Source organism: Urocitellus parryii, chromosome 3 (assembly GCF_045843805.1).
Source record: "Urocitellus parryii isolate mUroPar1 chromosome 3, mUroPar1.hap1, whole genome shotgun sequence".
In the NCBI taxonomy this organism is placed as follows: domain Eukaryota; kingdom Metazoa; phylum Chordata; class Mammalia; order Rodentia; family Sciuridae; genus Urocitellus; species Urocitellus parryii.
This window is the reverse complement of record NC_135533.1, coordinates 72,600,885-72,607,713: the sequence shown is the minus strand read 5'-3', so window position 1 is coordinate 72,607,713 and position 6,829 is coordinate 72,600,885. Positions and strand designations below refer to the sequence as shown.

Sequence of the window (6,829 nt, the reverse complement as noted above, 5' to 3'; positions counted from 1 at the left end):
AATCCTCAGCCACAAGAGTGAGACAGGAGGCTGGAAATCCATATGAAGCAAAATAATAAAATTGAACTCCTATCTCTCACCCTGCTCAAAACTCAACTCAAAGTGGGTCAAGACCCTAGGCATTAGACCAGAGACCCTGCGCGTACTAGTAGAAAAAGTAGGCCCAAGTCTCCATCATGTCAGCTTAGGAACCAAATTCTTCAACAAGACTCCTAAAGCACAAAAAGTAAGACCAAGAATCAATACATGGAATGGTATAAAACTAAAAAGCTTCTTCATGGCAAAGGAAACAATCAAGAATGCAAACAGAGAACTACAGAATGGGCAAAAATCTTTGCCTCCTACACCTCAGATAGATCCTTAATCTCCAGGATATATGTGGAACTAAAAAAATTTAGCACCAAAACAAACAAACAAATAACCCAGTCAATAAATGGGCTATGAAACTGAACAGGCACCTCACAGAAGAAGAAATACAAATGGTTAACAAATACACGGAAAATTGTTCAACATTTCTAGCAACTAAAGAAATGCAAATTAAAACTACACTAAGATTCCTTCTCACTACAGTCAGAATAGCAATTATAAAGAATACAAACAATAATAAATGTTGGCGACGATGTGGGGAAAAAGGTATATATTTCTGGTGGGACTGAAAATTGGTGCAACCACTCTGGAAAGCAATATGGATATTTCTCTGAAAAAAATGGCATTACCATTTGACCCAGTTATCCCACTCCTCAGTAGATACCCAAAGGGCTTAAAATCAGCATACTACAGTGACAAGGCCACATCAATATTTATAGAAGTTTAATTCAAAGTAGCTAAGCTATGGATTCAACCTAGGTGCTCTTCAACAGATGAATTGATAAAGAAAATCTGGTATATATACACAATGGAATATTACTCAGCCATAAAGAAGAATAAAATTATGGAATTTGTAGGTAAATGGGATGAACTAGAGACTATCGTGCTAAGTGAAGTAAGCCAATCCAAAAACCAAAGTCCAAATATTCTCTCTAATATGAAAATGCTGACTCACAATAGGTGGAGGGGAAGGAGGAGTGGATGTTCACTGGATTGGATAGAGGGGGAGTGGGGAGAAGGGAGGAGATAGGGAAATGGGAAGACAGTAGAATGAATCATACATAACTTTCTTATGTTCATCTATGAATACAAAGACCAGTGTGACTCCACATCATATACAACCACAAGAATGGGAAGTTATACTCCAAGTATGTAAAATATGTCAAAATATACTCTGTCATGTATATCTAAAATGAACAAATAAAAAAAGAATGGGCTCAAGAGATCTATAACTTGGTGCTTAAAGTCAGCAGTTACTTATTGAATAATGTTTTTTAATAGGGTACATCTCATTAAATGTATTTATATTAGAACTTCTCAAAGAAACAGAAACAACAGAATATATATAAATATATAAGGAATTATTTATTAGGGAAATCATCTTAGGCAATTATGGAGGCCAAGAAGTTCCAAGGCGTGTCATCTGTAAGCTGAAGAACCAGGAAATCTGGTGGCACAATTCAGTCCTACACTGAAGGCCTGAAAAAGAAGGCAAACAATAATTTCTTAGCCCAAAAGTCTGAGAACCACAAACTTCTGTGTCCAAGAACAGAAGATGTTGTCCAAGCTCAAGAAGAGAGGGAAAGCAACCCTTCTGCCTTTTTGCTCTATCTAACCCCTCATTCAGTTAGTCACCCATATTGCTAATGATAGATCTTCTTTACTCAACCTACAGATTCAGATGTTCACCTCTTCTAGAAATGCTGTCACAGGGAAGTCAGATTTAATGTGTTACCCACTATCCAGGCATCTGTTAACCACATCAAGTTGACATAAAAATTAACCGTCAGTCTTCTTCCCACAGTAAGATAAAAATTTTTAGAAAGATGGAGGATAAAAACACAGGCTATAGACTGGGAGAAAATATTTACAAACCTCAACTCCATCCATGTAAATATACAATTATATTAAAATATAAAGTTTAATTTTAAACAAGGCATAAAGAGAAAGACTGAGAATGTGTAGAGTTTTAGTGATTAGGTAATTTGTTCAAAGCCACACACCTTCAAGACATAAATGAAAGACACACTGAGTTCTTATTCAGTAAAAATTCACTTGACATATTAATGAAAACAAATTCCAATAGGGACCACAGGAAAATTTGAGGAAAAATATTTAATTAGAACCCATCCATATATTTTTTCAATCATGTAATTATTAGAGGAAAGAAAAAATCACTTTTTGTAGGTTATTATTCACTTTTGGTATGTTTCTTAGTAAATATTTTTATTACTAATATAGGATGATGTTTTGAAGACAGAAAATGTATATCAGTCTTAATTACACTGAAATGCCTGATTTGGTTTTGTTATGATTTATTTATTTAAAAAAACATATTGTCCACTCACTATTACTCAGACTTTGTTTTCTTATGCTCAACTGTTTTCTTTACTTATCTTTATATCTAATAAAACCAAAGAGTTTCAATATACAGGTATCAGTTTGTTATTGCCTTTATTCCTATTTGGGTCATTTATTCTAAAGATTCTCTTGGCTTCTGGGGAAAAAAATCTAACCAAAATAAGCAAAGTAACCAGAGTAAGCAGAACAAATAGGCTGTCATGTCTTTTTTTCCCACTGCATGATAACTAGTTTCCATGTATAGATATCATTATCATTTAAAGGGAAAATCTCAGTGAAAACAATGTCAATTGCATGTTACTTGGACTATTATGGAATTTTTTCACTGTAGGAGAGATTTTCCAGCAAAAGGTTTATATTTTTTTCCTTATTTATTGAAAAAATAATATTTACAATATTTTGTTTCCTAGAGTAAATATGGCCCTTCACTCCTTTAAATCATCCCATTCTAGAAACTGAACTTAAAAGTGGAAGAGTGCTTGTTTTGCCCAGAATGAGGGCCAGAAGTTAAGTCACTGAACATTCTGGAAGGAAGAATAATCACAAAAAAAGGGTTATGGTGTTTGCACACAAAGATCAATACTGTTTTCAGCCTACATTTTCTATTTATAAGAGCACAATATACTGTAATAATAGTTGTTTTCCAGCAGTTGCATTCTGGTGTATGTTCTAGTTGACCTCTGATCCATAAAACACAGGTTAGTTATTTTGCTTTCGTTTGGGTTAAATTTCAATTGACACTTACAATGCTCCTTTTTCTCAAGAAGTTTTGAACCATTCACTTTACCCTTCAAGCCAAGATACTTTGGGATGTAATAGGAATGCTATAACCATCACCCAGGACAATCAGCATAAATCTATACTATCTCAAGCAAAGTAGGACATTCAGTAAAATAACTATGCATGTTAGGATAATACTTTTTTATTTTATTTTTGAGACCCAAATGTGAAACAGATTATTTATCAAGTGACTATATAAGCTTCTCTATAAAAGGAAACTTAGCAGTTCTGAATAATCTATTTCGAAAACTTCAATGTGTTATCAACCCATTAAATAAAAGTTAAAATAGAAGAGGAAGCAAAAAGATGGTCATATATGTTTGTATAAAGTGGAGATATCTATTTTTTTTCTTGAGAGAAAGAGAGAGATTGTGTGTATATGCTGTCACACAGAGAAAATGAGGGGAGAATTAGCTCCCCAGAGTTTTGGCTTCATCTATGCTATTGTACCACATTTCACTTTTTGAAGCTCAGTATTTTTTTTTAATTTAGCAATGAAAGGAAAATACCTATATTATCTCAAGGAGTTTTTCTGACATTGCGACTCCTCCTGGTAGTGCTCTGGACTGCAGAGCAGTGAGCTGACGCACTCGTATAGGTGCAGGACTATGTTGTTTCTGAACATTCTGCTCACTGATACTCCAGGAGTTGGAAACAGCACACTAGGCAAAGAACTTGCATCAAGATCAGGATGGAAATACATCAATGTGGGTGATTTAGCTTGAGAAGCTTGATGGTGGGATATCACGGAGTTCGACAAGATGTCTTCTCCCAGGAGTATGCCAAGAGATGCACGGGTACTGAAGGATATTGCTATTCAGAATATGAACCAGATGTTGAAGTTTGCCTCCCAATATGTGACCACAGTTCTAGATGATGCTAAAGTCCTAGCCATGCTTAGAATGATACAGTTGATGCAAATGATGTGCCACTGGCAATGCAGTGTCCAGCTGACCAGCCTTTACCTCTCCTCTCCCAAGATACTTTTTATTAGATATTGCAAAGCAAAGAAATCAACCCCCTTTACTATTTATCAAGCTATTCAGTTCTACATTGCCACCTAATTGATATTGCTTAACAGCTCTAAATTATAGGCTCAAATATTTACCCAAAAAAGTGGGGGGCATCTACTTCTACTGCAAGAATAACATTTTCATGATTAAGTGTTAGTTCAGTTACTAGCAGACCAAGTATTCCCACCCTAGGCACAAAACCCACACAAACTATGTTTGTTTCAACTAAAGTAGGGACTCCAGTGACTCTTATGGGGCAAAGGTTTATAGTACAGAAACCAGATTTACAATTCCCTGCTGTAAGGCCCAATTCCTGCAACATCAGCAATTCAGAGTATTCTAGTTAATCCATTGTTAATTTAATACAAACACATCCTTATTACCAATATGGTATCATCACAAAATACTGCCAATGAAACATCAAATGCGTTGAAAAGAAAACATGAAGATGATGATGACGACTACTATGATAATTTTGTTATCTAGTTCTGATGCCTGTAACCTGTATATTCAGTCTTGAATCCATTATACTGAAATTAAAGACACATGCTGGATGTTTTCAAATTATATTTTAGAAAATTTCTTAAATAGTATTTAATGAGCAAATCAATTGAAATGTTGGATTTTCTTCAGTAGGATTAGTAATGGTTTTTCGTTATCCTTTATATGTAAAAAATAAAGTTGTTCATTGAAGGAAAAAAAGATAATTTTTCTGACATTGAATGGAAAGTCATTGAGAATCGCAGTTTAAATATAGTTTCAGGAGATACAAATATCAGATTCAAATATATTCAACGTATACATTGAAAGCGATGAATTATAGCTTTGATTATTCAATCCATCAACCCCTGAATTTCAGGCCAGGCAAGGGAATAGAAGGCAGCTGTTATGGTTTGGATCTGGAGTGTCCCACAAAAGAGGTTCAGAGTTGAACCTGAAGAAAACATGAAAGGAATAAGGAAGGTTAAAATTAACAAATTCTGTGGATGTATGCTTGTTTTCCTTTCTTTCCCCAGCTTATTTAAAAGGCATATATTATAAAAGTAATATTTATAACAATGTATTATTGTATTTTGTTTTAGTTTGGATCTGGAATGTCCCCCAAAAGGCTCATGTGTTGAAATCATGGTCCCCAAAGCAACGAGGTTCGGAGGTGGGGCTTTTAGGCAATGACTGGATTGTGAGTGCTCTGACCATTTGATGGATTCATCTATTGATAGCTAAATGGTCACTGGCGGCATGCCCAGGAAGGGTTTGTTACTGCCCAATTTTGTCTTTCTCTCTTCCTTCTTCTTTCACTCACCCTTTCCCTCCTTCCTGGCTGCCATGAACTGAGCAGCCCCTTCCACCGTCCACCACGATGTTCTGCCTCATCTCAGGCCCACAGCAATGGAGCCTCCTGACCATGGACTGAGACCTCTGAAACTGCAAGCCAAAATAAACTTGTCCCCTAAGTTGTTCTTGTCAGGCATTTTGTCAGCAACAAAAAGCTAACTAACACACAGACTCATCTGAAGAATGGAGACCTTGGGCCAAAATTTCCTCAGTTAGTGAGAAAACCCTCTGAATACAGTGCATGAAGTAAATAAAAGCATAAAATCCCTTAAAGTTAGTTCCGTGCTTCATTTTAAGAAGTACTATTAGGCAAGAGAAATTTATCAATGTTTTGATTACACAAATATACAGTTTAATATAAAAAAGGTATTTCCATATACAGTTTCAGTAACTGAAATCTGAAAGTTATTTTCAGAATGTTATGCTTAATGATCTACATAATTTCAGATAAAAGAACAATTTTATGTGTTAATATTTTGATTGCCAGAAAGTTTGCTAACAAATTCAATTTAATTCTATATACTTGCATTGTTTAATATAACACAATTAAAATTAAAAGTAATTAAGTCTTTGTTCTATTTCTGTAACATTATTTTTTAATTTCTATTCTTTAACTACTATAGTCTCTAAAAGACTTTCACTTTTCTTTTTTCTTTCTTTCTTTCTTTTTTTTTTTTTTTTTTTGGCAGCTGTCTATAGTTTTGGAAAGAAAAAGAGAAAAAGGTGAAAAAGTAAAAAGTCAATTTACTGAAGCCCAAAATGTTCAGCAACAAAGCAATTGTTATTCCAAGTGTAATAATATTATATTTAGCAAGCATCTCAATAAATAAAAATCCTCCCAATTTCCTTCATAAGTGCTACTTTTAAAGTGTTGGATTGGTCTTCCATTACCATGGTTACTAATATAATAAAAAGTAAATTTCAATTTTTCTTCCAACTTACTATGATTCTGTTCTTGGCTCAGAACTTCATTGATTGTGTAAGAAGTTTTATGTTGGGGAGAACCATAGATTTACTGAAGAGAGAATAAATATTGTTCTGTTAAACCCTTGTTCATAGAGATTTTTTAATTAGACATTAGCTTTCTAAAAGCAACAGAAGCTCTTAAACAGGGAAAATAGCATGACAAAATGCAACACTGCTTACAGAGATTTCACTATCCCTCTTTTTTATTTACAAAGCATCAAAATTTTAAAAACTACATATGAGAATTCAGTTAAGATTCAAGGCAGTCAGCAGAGAGAAATCTATTT

General features: G+C 34.3%; 1 pseudogene; it reads left to right on the top strand.

Moving 5' to 3' along the window:
- Nucleotides 1–3,989: 3,989 nt before the first annotated feature.
- LOC113196498 (transcription initiation factor TFIID subunit 9-like) lies at nt 3,990–4,727 on the top strand (annotated as a pseudogene).
- Nucleotides 4,728–6,829: the final 2,102 nt, after the last annotated feature.